Source organism: Haliotis cracherodii, unplaced genomic scaffold (genome assembly GCF_022045235.1).
Source record: "Haliotis cracherodii isolate W230 unplaced genomic scaffold, xgHalCrac1.p SCAF_4, whole genome shotgun sequence".
Taxonomy (NCBI): Eukaryota; Metazoa; Mollusca; class Gastropoda; order Lepetellida; family Haliotidae; genus Haliotis; species Haliotis cracherodii.
Genome location: NW_027266297.1, coordinates 26791995 through 26808169, shown reverse-complemented (window position 1 = coordinate 26808169; position 16175 = coordinate 26791995). Strand labels below are relative to the sequence as shown.

The 16175-nt window shown below is 40.1% G+C and overlaps 1 protein-coding gene across 3 annotated transcripts in view; it reads left to right on the top strand.

Annotated features, from left to right (window-relative positions):
• Positions 1 to 16175, top strand: part of LOC139479948 (prostaglandin E2 receptor EP4 subtype-like) — a 75109-nt gene that overhangs the window by 17149 nt on the left and 41785 nt on the right. The window lies entirely within an intron of this gene.

Genomic DNA, 16175 nt, shown 5'->3' with positions numbered 1-16175 from the left:
AAGTATCTTTACATTGCATAGTACTGTGGCGGCCATAAAAATTAGTTCCAGGAGGGGCACATGCAAATGCGCGGCCCCATATTCTTCATTCGGTCAGTAAACTGTTCTGCAATATTTCGAAAAGGTTGGATTAGATTTGAGATACTGGTTTCCTTGGAAGGGTTCTTCATTCCTACTCGGTCGGCATCAGAGAACATAAAACCAGTTGAGCTCGTAAATTCAGCAAAAGAGCTGCGAAACCAATTTAGTCGCCGATGAGTAATCGCACCCTACTTTATTACTTGTTTGTTGAGGTTATGAAATCATAAAAATACTGAATCGAAAGCCAGTGATTTCATTATGAATTACTAACAAGTCCCCAATGATTCTTTATTACTTGTTTGCCGAAGTAATGGTATCATACAAAAACGAAATCTAAAAGGAGTGATTCCATTACCAATTACTGTCAAGTCTCTCTAGATTCTTCTTGTTGGGTTAAAATAAATTTGGGGGTTTCTCGGAGATCTTTATTGATCAACAATGTTTAATCTTACCCTAAGTTTGTATTCCAGATTTCACTTGTTTCTATGGAAAACCAGAACAACTTACATGGTATTATTTTATTTGTTTATTACCAACCGACATTATAATATATACTGAACAACAAAGGTTCCTGTGACATTGAATATAAGATTTAATGCAAAGTTATGTTTTTTACCAAATCTGAAACAATTTCGGTTTGCAACCGATAAAAGACTCCTGTAAGTGTTCAAATGGTTTAATTTGCCATACTGACTTCAGAAAATGCGTGATTTCATAAAAGACATGATCATGCCAAAATGTCAATTTACAAATCAATAGCGTGTGTGTCCACCTCTGGTTGCGATGCAAGCAACACATCTTCGTCCCATGGAATGGACCAGGCGTCGCACAAAGTCCTGTGGGATATCTGTCCATATCTGCTTGAGCATGTTTCGAAGTTCCTGGAGTGTCTGTGGAACACGTGGTTGATGTCGAAGGCACCGATCAATCTCACCCCATATGTGCTCGATTGGTGAGAGATCAGGGAAACGAGCCGTCCAGGGGATGACATTCCCGTTGTTTTGTTGAAGAGAATCCTGAACAAGTCGAGCAATATGGGGCCGGGCGTTGTCATGTTGAAAGGTAATGCCTAGGCCATGACGACGCAAAAACGGTAGAACAAAAGGGCCGATTATCTCGTCGCGGTAGCCATTGAGATTTCCCTCTACCACTATCAAACGGGTCCTCTGTCTTGCTGTAATCCCAACTCATACCATAACGCTGCAGCCCCCGAACCGTTCTTCTTCCATGACACGTAACGTTCACCTCAACATCGGTACACTCGAATCCGTCCATCGCTGTGGTGGAGGTGAAAACGAGACTCGTCAGTGAATAGAACCTTTCCCCACTGAACTTGTCCAGCGTAGACGCTGTCTGCACCACTGTAGACGTGCTTGACGGTGGTTTTCCTGATGTCTGGTGGGTCTTTTGCGATAATCCCTGCACATCTGAGGCGGAGACGTACGGTTTGTGAAGATATTCGTCGAAGGCCAGGGATGCTTCTTGCAGTCACTGTTGCTGGCTGGAATCGATTTCGTAGGTGTGTTGTTCGAATCCAGTTGTCTTGGTCGATTATTGGTTACGCGTGGCCTGCCTCTCCGAGGATGGTCTCTGATCGCATTCGTCTGTTGCCAACGTTGCCATAAACACCAAGTGGTGTTTCTGTGGACGTTAAATTGTCTTACATCAACATCACGTTCACTCGATCCTGCTTCAAGCATACCAATGACTCACAGACGCTCATTTTCGGACAGGCGTGGCATTTCGTAATGTTGAATAATTGCGTAATGTTGTTGTTTTTCTGAGTGGTTGCTGTCAGCACGATGCTAAACAACGCACATGTTTTTATACCCACTCTTGCGTAGTGAAATGCATGGGGCCTGCATAAAACACTTGCATGGAAAGCATGCTTTTCTGTAGCAGTTGCGTGTTTGTGACTTGATTCCATACATGTACTACAATATTGAAAACCAAACTTTACTTCTTTGAAAAATACACTAAAATATTGGTGTCACAGGAACTTTTGTTGTTGAGTATATTTAATTATATATTGAGACGTGATGTGGTCTGGATGGGGTATTTCTGTTAAATCGCGTCATGGGCCTCTTACCTTGTACTTTAAAATACTCATTAGTCCGGACTAGTACAAGCAGCCACACACGGACACACGGACCCACGGACACACGGACGCACGTCGATATATCAGTGCAATAATCTTAAACGCGACACTAAAACCCATTTCAACTCACCCCCAGATGCAAACATAGAAAGCATTACATGATGATCATATACATGAAAATTCATGATTTGCAATAAAATAAATCCGTTTGGAAGTGGAACTTCAGACAATTGTTAACATAATGATATAAAGCAGTGAACGATTAAAGACAAACCCACAAATCCCGTTGATATCGTGTTCCATACTGCGATCAATATCGTAAACGACGATTATTTCAAATTAAAAAAGTCATACTTTGTTACCGTATGCCTTCAACTAATAGTCTTTGTTGTGTCGCTAATATGTCTGCACTATATTTTTTCACGTCATTGTAAATCGATGAAGTAATTACATTATAATGTACGTCGTAGCCATTTAAGCAGTTCACAACTATTGAGCGATTCAGATTTTCATGAATAATAATGGACAGTTAATTCAATTCAAGTTACAAATTCAGGGAAATATCTTTTGGAAGGCAATTTGCAATGTGTTATTACATTAACCGTTCTTTTATTTCGAACCAGATCCTTTAATGATTCATGTGATTTTCATAAGGCATCCACATCGCAGTGACTCATGTTGCTGCTGACCCGTAAAGATCCACGAAGATCCGGGGTAGAATAGGTCTTCAGGAACCCACGCTTGCCGTAAAAGGCGACTATGCTGGTTGTAAGAGGTGACTAACGGGATCGGGTGGTCAGGCTCGTTGACTTGGTTGATGCATGTCATCGATCCCAATTGAGTGTACCGATGCTCATGATGTCAATATGCGAATATTGCTGAGTGCGGCGTTAAACAACAAATAAACAAACAAACATGCTGCTGCTACATCTGGAATATGTACTAAATTTAACAAATCAAATCAAATCATCTTTGCATTCAGAGTTCAAATACTGGTTACATATTTACATAAATATATGCAAGCTCATTGTTGTTGTTGTTCTTGTTCTTGCTGTTCTTGTTCTTGTTATTCATTGTTCATTACACACACAGATACACAGAGTATTAAGATAATTCTCCTCCAACATCTGTCAATGAAACCATCATTGAAGAAAGTATAGAAACGCACACACAAGTATGCATTTGTTGCACACAAAAATTAATTGAGAGATTATTTATACATGGAGAGCTATTCTCTGTTTCATTTTGTGAACCTTTCCAAACTGTCCCTTTTTGCTGTCTCCGTGTAACTGAATCCAGCATACCAATTTCTAAATCATTAGCAAAAACATAATTTCAGAAAAAAGCAGGAAGTTCCGAATAACAAGAGATTACGTTGTTGGGCTGTAAGTGTATTAATCCTGGAACGGTTCGATATGCCCGGCACAGCTTTACGTAGCTAACGGTTTATAATGTAGCAGTCATGGCAATGTGAGACTTTATGTTCTGACAGTGACAGAATAGCAGGCCTTGAACATGATATGGAACCATGGAATACAAGCTCATTAACTATACACATCCTACACCGTTAAGCATTTTGTTTATGGTTTAGTATTGCATTTATGTGTCATGGTTTGTGTAAAAAAGGTTTAGATTATGAAAGGACACTTGTATACATTCATGCTGATGAAATCTCTCAGCGTTTGGGACCCGTGAAGATGCGGGTGGAATAGGTCTTCAGCAACCCATGCTTGCTGTTAAGGGCGACTGTGCTTGTCCTTAGAGTCGACTATTATTTAAACGGGATCGGGTGGTGAGGCTCGTGGACTTGGATGGTGCATGTCATCTATCCCAATTGCGTGGATCGATGCTTATGATGTCCATTGTCTTGTCCAGATTCGATTATTTACATACCGCCGTCATATAGGTGCAATATTTCTGAGTGCAGCGTTAAACAACAAACAAACAAACAAATCTTCGGGTGAATGATGAATAATACAACATGACAGTGCTTATAGTATTATGTAATTTACCCAACGCTATTGTAGTTCTACTATATATAAGGTCTCTGGAGATGAATGATTAATTACGCACATGTATCTGTTTGTCCGTCACGAGGTAGTGACAGCTACGGGGCCAAAAGGCCAAGCAAAGAGTATTAATCACGTTCTTCAACATATTCCAACCCACCTGGCAACGTAAACATTGGACTTGACGTTACAATAGCGTGAGATTAGTTCAAAATTTCGCTGAAATAGATGTTTTGTTCACGGCGGGAGGTCACCCACACCTTCTTTTTGTGTTTAACGGAGTGTGAAACGAGAACCTGCTACCCTCGTCTGTCAGCAGGCATGTGATACTGGCGTTAGGACATCTCAATTAAAGCACTTTGTGGAGATGGGTGCGTTGGTGCCGCGGTCGATACGGCGCTGTACGTGTAGCTATTTACTGCTGTCTGTCCAGTTTCGGTCAGATCATGTGTTCAGAAGAGTTGTGGCATGAGTTGCCATATAACGTCCTACACCATCACGACTGAGTAGTCAAGTCTGATGTCATTTGAACGGTAAGTGTTTCTTCCATGCCACTTGACATGTGTTTGTCATCTGTTTCACCTGACATCTGTGTTTCCTCTATTCACCTTAACATATGTGTTTCACCGATTCCACTTAGCGTCTACTTCATGATCAATTCCGTCTCCTCTATCCCACTTGACATCTGTTTCCTGTATTAGCTTGACACCTATGTTTCCTCTATCCCACTTGACATTTGTGTTTCCTCTATTCCACTTGACATCTGTGTCTCCTATATCTCACTTGACATGTGTGTTACCTCTATTTCCGCTTGACATCCGTGTTTCCTCTATCCCACTTGACATTTGTGTTTCCTATATCTCACTTGACGTGTGTGTTACCTCTATTTCCGCTTGACATTTGTGTTTCCTCTATCCCACTTGATGTGTGTGTTTCCTCTATCCCACTTGACATCTGTGTTTTCTCTATTCCACTTGACATCTGTTTTTTCCTCTATCCCACTTGACATCTGTGTTTTCTCTATTCCACTTGACATCTGTGTTTCCTCTATCCCACTTGACATCTGTGTTTCCTCTATCCCACTTGACATCTGTGTTTCCTCTATTCCACTTGACATCTGTGTTTCCTCTATTCCACTTGACATCTGTTTCCTCTATTCCACTTGACATCTGTGTTTCCTCTATTCCACTTGACATGTGTGTTTCCTCTATCCCACTTGACATCTGTGTTTCCTCTATTCCACTTGACATGTGTGTTTCCTCTATCCCACTTGACATCTGTGTTTCCTCTATTCCACTTGACGTGTGTATTTCCTCTATTCCACGTGACATGTGTGTTTCCTCTATCCCACTTGACATCTGTTTCCTCTATTTCACTTGACATGTGTGTTTCCTCTATCCCACTTGACATCTGTTTCCTCTATGTCAATTGACATTTGTGTTTCCTCTATCCCACTTGACATCTGTTTACCTCTATTCCACTTGACATCTGTTTCCTCTATTCCACTTGACATCTGTTTCCTCTATTCCACTTGACATCTGTTGCCTCTATTCCACTTAACATGTGTGTTTCACTGATTCCCCTTAGCGTCTTCTTCGATTTCCCTTGACATCTGTGTTTCCTCTATTCCAAGTGACATCTGTGTTTCGTTTCAAGAATTCCGAATGGTCCTCGTTATGTTGACATTGGACACTTTTCGTGTGGTGTAAAGAGTTTTTACATGTCAGATATAACTACACGTTTTTAATTTTGTGTTCGGTTTTCCATCATTTCTCCGGAATCGATTAATGTCTTTAAGTTTATATCAACGGATAGTCGGCGTTTATTATACAGATTACTGTTGTATCAAAGTCATCAAAGTCATTGTTGTCATACACCTCACATTGACTGTCACAGTTGGTTCACAATCACACCACTAAACGTCATAAACACTCTTTCTGAAGAAACAGAGAAAACGTGTATTACCTTGTGTCCGTCATCCTTTAACAAACACAAAGAATATTAATTATCAGAAGAGGCAGCTATTTCATAAAACATGATAAATATTTTTTTAACCTGTTATAATATCCTTTCAACTGCTTTTAACATTTCCTGCCAGTCGGTCATGTTTCTTTCAGGTATAACAGTCAACTGTTTTCACCTGAGTGACCCACAGTTGGGGTGTCGAATTACTCGTTCGCCCCATCTGCCGTGTTAAATGCGCCAGCAGTAATCGATTTCTGTAGAAGTTATCCAGCGAAATCACCGCTATCTCCACAGCATAAACATAATCCTTTTTTTGTGTGTTTGCATTAGTGGGATTTCTTATATCTAATATTAAGCACGCTTCACAAATCGAAACCTGACAAATGGCGGTGGTGGCTGTAACACGTGGATAGCCTTGCAGCGACCCGGGCTTTTTTCTAAAGGGCGCGGTATTTATCCAATTGATTTCGCAATCTCGGGGACATCTCTTAGTGCGTGCTCTCACTTTGCGAAGAATCTGTGTTATGATTTATTGTATCTTGTAAGGGCGGTGGTTGATGGCTCGGGTCTGAAGATGTTTTGTTGCTGCTGGGGAGGGCATACATGTAAGTCCGAACCTTGGGATCAGGAAATCAAAAAACAATAAACTGCGTTTATAACGAACACGCTTATAACGAACTGGCGGATATAACGAACAGTTTTTGGGGTCCCGGCCAGTTGTTGTATATACGCTGTATACATGCTGTATAAATGCTTATAACGAACTACGGTTATAACGAACTAAAACTTGTGGTCCCTTTGAGTTCGTTATAACCGTAGTTTAATGTAGGATCTATGTAGAGAGCTGTACGTCATGGAACGTGTGGGTGGGAGTGGGAGCTTTTAATAAATAGGATATATCCTAACCGGTTTGCTGTTTGATGGAGGAAAACCAAATGGCTGGCATTTACGACTTGGGGAAATAAGTGAGTTGGTATTAACGCCGCTTCGAACAGTAGCCCATTTATATCACGGCATGTCAGCTTAATGTGGGAAACCCCGAAGTGATGCAGGTATCAGACGATTACAACTTTGCTGAAAGCCATGTGCTCGGGTGTGGTGCTGACAAACCTAGGGGGCGGTCGAGTTGCCTATTAGTTAAAGCGTTCGCTCATCACGCCGAAGACCAGGGTTCGATTCAGACATGGGTACAATGTGTGAAGCCCATTTCTGATGTCCCTCGCCGTTATATAGCTGGAATGTTACTAAAAGCCATACTCACTCACTGACAATCCTAGAAATATAATCGTGGCGAACCTAGATTCGAACCCACGATCACAGGTTTCTGTTGTGCCTAAGGGGATTTGGGGAAAAAAGAAAAGATGATTATTGATCTGACCGACCAAGAATCATAATCGATCTGATTCCGGTATTGGAACCGACGACCAAATTCTGTCAACCTGGAAATGCAGATTGTCATTGCTAATTATGTGTTTGTAAAGTACATGTATGTGAAGAGACCAGGTGTTTCATCACTTAGCTACCCCACCAAGAAACAAACACAAAACTGAATAATCATAAGCACCGGGGAACTGAGAAAATGCAATTTGATTACACACAGACATGCGAATTGAGCACGATTGTGTCTGAAGTCCTATGAATAGACGCGTTCTATGAAAAAAATCCGAGATGTCCAAGATTGTTTGATGCCAAACAGGGTTTGTTGGCTCGAGCAATCTTCTATAATGCTTCTCCTGTTATTAATTTTCTTTTATTCACCTTCGTCTAATATAAACAAAACCTCCAAGCACATCTTTCCACTTAAAGTTCCGTTGGAAAACATGTTTGTTTGACGTTGACTAATCAGTTTTATCGCTTTCTCTGTATGTTTGATGAAGACAACCACAGCGCTACGGCGTGAATTATTTAAAACATTTCATATTGAACGCTATTCAAAGGGTCCATTATGAAATCAGTTTCTCATAGAAAATGTTTTGTTTGTGAATATTTTGTTTCTTTCTGTTATAAAAGTGACTGCGAGCGAGTTTGTTTTTGTTTTTTCATGGCTTTGAAAAATATTTGAGTTATGTAACGGACGTGTCATAATCAGCTTTATGTGGAAGGAAGTTCGGGAAGCCGCACGGGTCTTTGGGTATAAGAATACTACAATAGCTAAATGTATGTCAAGAACGGTAATTACAGTATAATGTAACGCAATTAGACTGTACTCTTTGCACATCGGTGCTTGCAAGGGCTACATTTCCGTTATCCGAGCCAATAGAAATGTGTTTCCTGTGTCTGTGGTCGCTTGTTTGTACTCAATAAAGATACATTGCTTTTTCTTCATTAAAAGCATCATATTGCCTTCCTCTATGTTCATGAATAATGTCGTTTGTCATCAATCTTGTGTAACGTGACATCACGTTAATGTAACAGGAACTATATCATATAATACTTTAAAACGCCAAAGTCTTTGAAGCTTTTTTTCTCATAACTTTTTCTGTTGGCAAAGTCCAAACAAAGCGGAGGCAATTGGCATTTTGAGAGAAATATATCACTACAGAGACAAATTAATCACGGATTTATCGCTGTAAGAAAACTTAGATTGGACAATAGAAAGTACAAAGTAATACTAGTCATTGGTGTGAACATGTGACAATACTCTCCATAGGAGGTCAGGTGAACTCTCAACTCAACCAAACATTCAGACCAGCATATCTGATGTCTGTGTCTCTTATAAAAACGGATTCAAACGTTCAGTTCCGACTGTAAATAATTATGGCCGCGTTGCTCGTTCGTGGTTCTTCCAAATTTCTTCTTTGACCTTGACTGGTTGTTGTCACTTGAGTTTCATCGTGAACATGTTCTATCATAATTTGTGAGAGTATTTATTGTATTTGACGATTTCTTTATATTTCACTTAATGATCACATGTTCACATAAACCATCTTTCACAACTCCAGTGGTTTCCAGTTTTAACTCCCGAGTTAATCAATATATCCACTCGTTTAAATTCACCATTCTTTCAAAGGATCAATTTTATATCAAGTAACACTAAATACTTGCTTATCTTCTCTTAAAATACTTAAATTATAATTAGTTCCCCGTGTTTGGCAGACAGATCATTTCTATCCATCTCCACCCCCATCTTATATCAGTCAGTCTGGACTTTTAGCAAATACAATTTTATATTAGTTGTTTTGACACGAACGATTCGTATACATAGAACGCGTACTTTGATAGCACAAAGGTTTTTTCTGTATGTTATTCTACGGCCATGTAATAGAAAAAGAAGAGAATGTTCTGAAATTGCTTAACAAAGCCCATTATATTGTTTGGTCTCAGGCGCAATATTTTGCTTGTGTCGCAATGAAAAATCAACGTTGGTGGTGTGCTTGTAGCCCATGATTCAGAAAATCGGATCATAGCCTTTACTTTGGTGTCATTTCCAGACCAGTAAAAGCAATGACAGTTTTCCGGTCTGTCTGCTGGCACGAATGGAACTTTTTAGAATCAATGTTAGCGTCAATTTGTATTGCATTTTCGTTCGTATTCATTTCCGTTTCTTTTGTCACACAGTGAAAAGGTGAATGGAAACATTTATTCTGTAGAATATGGAACTTCAACGCCAGAGAATAACCAGTATCGATTACCCACTTAACAGACTCCACCCGGCGTAAAAGGCAAAATAACAGTGAAAATGATGTGAATGGATCACTGAAAATCAGTGATGACAAACTCTCTTGTCATGATTATCATGTTATGGTCACTGTTCCTTGTATACATTTACCTAATAAGGACTCTGAACTTGGGGAAGCTTCTTTGAAGCTCAAATTGAAATGTTTTACAACATCCTACATAACACCATCTCAACAAGCAAGTGACAACGTCGGCAACGTTTACTTCTTCAAGACGCTGTAGTGCCGATATCGGCCCCTGTATACTGGTGGTTATTATTAAGGCTGCGAGATAGCCTAGTGGGTAAAGCCCTCGCTCACCACGCCTTGAACACGGTTCTATTCCCACATGGTACCATGTGTGAAGCCTATTTCTGGTGTTCCCCGCCGTGATGTTGCTGAAATTGGATCCCTCAGTCCGAAAACCGAAACATCAATAGCATGGTAGCTATAGAAGAGTGTATATTTAGTCTTGTCACTGAAAGACGTAAACGAACCTTATACATAACGGATTCCCATAAGAGGAACAGATTGTGAACATGTGTTCAAGTGTTGTAAACCATAAATTCATGGCTTGTGGGAACGTGACATATACTACTGAAGGGCTCAACTAACATAAAGAGTTAGGGTCTGCTTCGTAAAAGCTATCGTGACATGAATTGTTTGATAGGCATTTATAAGACGTTGATGGATGACAACGTTTATGAGCTTTGTAATTATACTGTAATAGCGACGTTTCGGTAAAGATCCTTGGACCCTTGTCGAGCAAGTCTACTGTGCTATCGTGACATAGCTGGAATATTACTGGATCACTACTCACTCTTTGACAATACAGTAAACTACGTTTATAATGAACACGCTTATAACGAATTGACGGATATGACGAACTTATTTGTTTGCCCCGGCCATTTGCTGTAATATGCTGTACATATGCTTATGACGAACTACGGTTATAACGAATTATAATTAATGTCCCCTTTGAGTTCGTTATAAACGTAGTTTAACACCTCTTTTCTTTATTAATATATCTATAATCCGGATTTTACACGAAACGCACAATATGTTGAGAATGATATCATGTGTTGCAAGTATAAACAGCTCCCATTCTTGATTCCCTTTCTCAAACGCTCGTTATAGACACGCATGCGAACATCTAGCCATAAAGGAATGTGGTTGTGTTGAAATGTGTATACTCTGTGAGTTGCCGTACCATTGAGCTGGGCCAACTGCATGTGCTCACTCACCATCATTCCTCGCCAAATGAAGCAGGTGACAACACTTTGTTTTACCATACCGTGGAAATGAATCATGTCTGTTTTTGTAAATTTACTGCAACAATAAACAGGTATGTTTACACCTTTCTCTAAGGAACAGACGGAAGTGCACATACACGGCGACTATTTTATTCTTTATTTTGACAGCAAAAAAAATGAAAAAAATATTCCCAGCTGTCTATTTGTAAGTATCGTTTTCCATTGTACACTACTACAAATAACAGCCATGTCTGATATATAGCCAGTTAACCTTCGTGTGGTGTAGCAAGGACCTTGTCTGCGTTGACAGTGGAGCAGGAACGGACGCCTGTATTTGCAGCGTAAAAGTATGTGTTGTTACACACAAGCATGGATGGCACTGAGGTAAAGGATTTTCTGTACGGTAGCGAATTAGTGAACCATTTACAACAACATTTCAGGCCGGTAAAGGAAGTATACATCCATGTTTGATGGTGGCTATAATGAGGCAAACAAGAATTGGTTACTCGATAGTGATGGACCTTAAGTTTGCAGTGTTTTCAGCCTTGTGACGTTTTGATAACGTTTGACATATTCTGGTCAAATCTATTTTTCAGGTGTATACTTTGTTTTGCCTTCAGTTTATTCACGTTTTAAATGTGAGTTACCGAACTCGTGTTTACCACCGCTTTGAATCATAGTGTTTCAGTCATATTTAGTAATAACATAATATGGATGGAAAACCCAAATCATATGTTAGAGTGATTACCTATCTAGCACGTTGGTACACTGGCATCCAGCACCTTGGTACACTGGCATCCAGCACGTTGGTACACTGGCATCCAACACCTTGGTACATTGGCATCAAGCACCTTGGTACACTGGCATCCAGCACCTTGGTACACTGGCATCCAACACGTTGGTACACTGGCATCCATCACATTGGTACACTGGCATCCATCACATTGGTACACTGGCATCCATCACATTGGTACACTGGCATCCAGCACGTTGGTACACTGGCATCCAGCACGTTGGTACACTGGCATCCAACACCTTGGTACACTGGCATCCATCCCATTGGTACACTGGCATCCAGCATCTTGGTACACTGGCATCCAGCACCTTGGTACACGGGCATCCAACACATTGGTACACTGGCATCCATCACATTGGTACACTGGCATCCAACACGTTGGTACACTGGCATCCATCACATTGGTACACTGGCATCCATCACATTGGTACACTGGCATTCATCACATTGGTACACTGGCATCCAGCATCTTGGTACACTGGCATCAAACACGTTGGTACACGGGCATCAAGCACCTTGGTACACTTGCATCCAACACGTTGGTACATTGGCATCCGGCATCTTGGTACGCTTACATCCAACACGTTGGTACACTGGCATCCGTGGATTCATGTATCTTAAGATAAGATAATTTAACATGTGCTGGGTGTCTTATAAAAGAACTAACGTTAGTTCGTGTGTTTATTTATCAATCTCTATCACCAACGGTAATTTGTCTTATCGAGAATCGTTCCAATGTAGTTGATGTTAATATTTGCATGTCAAGATAAAAGTGCAACAAAATATATATCAAGCGATGTGAAAATAACATCATAACCTAGCCAGTTCATAGTGCACTGTGTTATGAAATTACAGGAAATGGGTTAGTCGTGTAGATAGTTTTACCCTAAATAATGAAGATTTGGTTCAGACCTTATACCGGCACAAAGAACGGAATTTATGCCGCGACATGTACAGCACTCCACAAGTATTGAAATACGGATGGCCTTGTTCTTCGCGGATACAACATGTGCTCATTATGGACTATAATGTCGACTGGTTTGGCTTGTGTTCAGCGCAAATTGACATCTGGTGATTACGCGGGCGAATTAAAGCGGAACCGGCGAGAGGACTGACATCTGGAGTACTGTTGCACTTTTAGACATATACAAAACGTATATTCATTACATTAAGTTTCTATTCATAAACACAGTTCGTGTGTGTGCGTGGGGGTTGGGGTGTGTGTTTATGCTGGTCATTATTATTTTTACGGTGATCACATATGAGTACAAAAACAGATCATCACAACGAAATAGCTTTCGCGAAAACTAAATGTGCTCTCAGTGACATGTTGAATTAGTAAGTGAGTGAGTATTGTTATACACCGCTTTTAGCAATATTCCAGCAATATCGGGTGACACCAGACATGGGCTTCACACATTGTACCAATATCGGGAATCGAACCCGGATCTTCGGTGTGACGAGCTAACGTTTTAACCACTAGGCTACCTGACCGCCCCACATGTTAAATTATGACTAGACGTAGTTGGTCAACTTTCATCGACGCATCATTCTTACAGTAACCCCTCCAAAAAGATTTGCTCTTCCTGGTCGGTTTCTGGAATGGGTTTGCTGTGATCAATCTGTATCGATGCAATATTTAGGATTCGCGGAAATAGACGGGTAAACGTCGATCATCCATTACATTTATATCGATACAATAATATTCCTCAGATTTGGTGTCACGGATCCGGAGCTGTATTCCCGAGTCCAGGGTGTTATCAAATAAGAACAAAGTAATAATAGAAAACGTGGTAAAAGTTCACATATTTGTTATTATCAGCTAATAGTAACTAAAGATCTGAATCTGAAGGATAAAGACCCCAATTGACACAAACTATGATCATTGATTAATAAACTTAGAACCAATATAAATTTACAAGCTGATTGGCTAAGCAATTGCAATCGTTAGCTAAAACAACACTCTGACAAGACAATCGACAAGACGCACAGACAGGCAATTAAGCCGACTGTGACCAATTAACACCAGAGTTAATTAACTCAACACTCTCTGGGACAATTAAGATAGACGAAAATGCCTGATTTAAAACATAGCCTTAAAGACTAAAGTCGTCTGGACTGAATTCTAGACTTCTAGAATATTCAGGTACTTGATCTACAGAGTATCCAGACTCACGACAATAAAAAGGTACTTGACCTTAAGAGTAACTTGACTCACAATAATAAAAAGTACTGGACCTAAACTAGGCAATCACGGGAAATTGGTTATTCAGGATTACTGGAAAACAATGATGATATATAACACCGAATCCTATTAGATTTTGCTAGGTGAATAATCCAAACTGTTTCCTTCACATGCATGTTCATAAATGCTGTTCTTTTTGCATTATTAAATTTAGAGGCACGGATCACCCTCTGGTCTAAGACACCTTCATTCGACGTGTAGAGCTGAATGCACAAGGATTCGTCGTCATGAGTTCGAATCACATTATGCATGTGAATCGGAATTTCTGTTCGGATTGGCAAAGTCAAAACGAGGTTATTTGTCCAAGAAGTTCAACTTAAGGTTCTATATTGATAATCTGATATCGTTCAATAACAAACAAATAGCCAATTCCCTTCCACTGATTTACCAACCTGAACTAGAAATAAAGGAGACTAGTGAGATCGCCTCATCTGTTTCATAATTAGATCTCTGCATAAAGGTTCAGAGTGAGAAAACACTCTCCACAAGACTGTATGACAAGAGGGATGACTTCAACTTTGGAATAGTCAACTACCCTCCATGTCGAGTAATCGAGCATCTCCAGCCTTTGGTGTTTACATTTCAGAACATTTTAGATACAATCGAGCATGCCCTTTCTTCGGAAGTTGTTTGAACAAAGTTACAACATTCAAGGCCTCAGTAAAGCTTTAAAAGGTTTTACGGTAGACACGTGGAGGACATTTCCAAACTTGACGCATCAGTGACAGAAATGAAGTCCGACCTGTTCGTGAAGGGTACCACCGGGATACGCTTACCTTTTCGCGAAGTATTTGATATTTATTCATAAACACATGCTCATGATATAGTCAGAATCGGACAATCGACTCTGCTTTATGCAGAGATTTCTATTAGATATGGAAAGGGGTTTGCCAATTTATTTAAATGTCCACGATCTACGTCACTTCGTGCTTTCCTCCAAAAGTTTCGAATCCCAGATTCGCCATAGGAATATTTCTAGTTTACATGGGTTTCACCAATGTGTTGAACGTCTAACAACTGCATCACGTCTTCTCCAACACCGGTATTCTTGAAATTACCAAACCCCTTCTAGATTAGGTTGACATGGCTCGATGAAACGGAAATGATGTTCGAAGCGACGTTAATCCCAAATTATTTCCAAATGTAATGTTGTTAAAACACATATCTCATTAGAATTGACAGATCTGCGTCCATTTCAAGTCGACATAAGTTGTAATTAACCATAATTATCACAAGGAGTGCTGGTACCATAGTCCACTGAAGTAAATATCCTCTACAATCACATCACCGTATATCAAGAGCAGCTGTACAGAGTTCTTGGGATCTGTTCACGTAGTTGAAGCCATGAGTACGACCGAGTGCTGATCTGTCATGTTTAACGACTTTGCAACCGCTCCTATGCACGTTAGCTGGTATATTTCATTTCTTATTGTCCCAAAGCGACTCTGGTTCTCTTTTCATAATATTCCTAGAGTGCACTTGATTTTCAAGGTGAGAATGATACTGACGAATAAGCATTTAAAGGGGCACTAACGAGAGAAGGATATTGGCCCCAAAGGAATACTTTGTGCCGAACAAAAGATAAACAGACGTGCAAGCTGCAGTATTTATTCACGACTCAGAGATAATCTGTATAATTTCCGAGATTGGGGTTTTATTCAGAGTCATTTGATATATAAAAAACATGTTGAAATAAACTCGTAAATACGCATCAACAGGAATGTTTAACTAAGCAAGCCGATTAGGCTAATAATACCTTTTAGTAGAGTCATTTCCGGCATTAAGGTTATCGTGTTGTTTTTAATTGTAAGAGAGTGAGTATGGTTTTACGCCGCATTTAGCAATATTCCAGCAATATTACACCAGAAATGGGCTCCACACCTTGTACCCATGTGGGGAGTCGAACCCGGGTCATCGGCATGACGAGCGAACGCTTAAACCGTGTTTATTGTGAAAGTAACAGATAGCTATAATTAATCCTAGAAGTAAACTCAACTCAAACATATCATTTTCAACCCCCATTTTCGACCCTAGTATGTGTGTCGTGAGAGGTAAGGTTAAATGGTTACGGT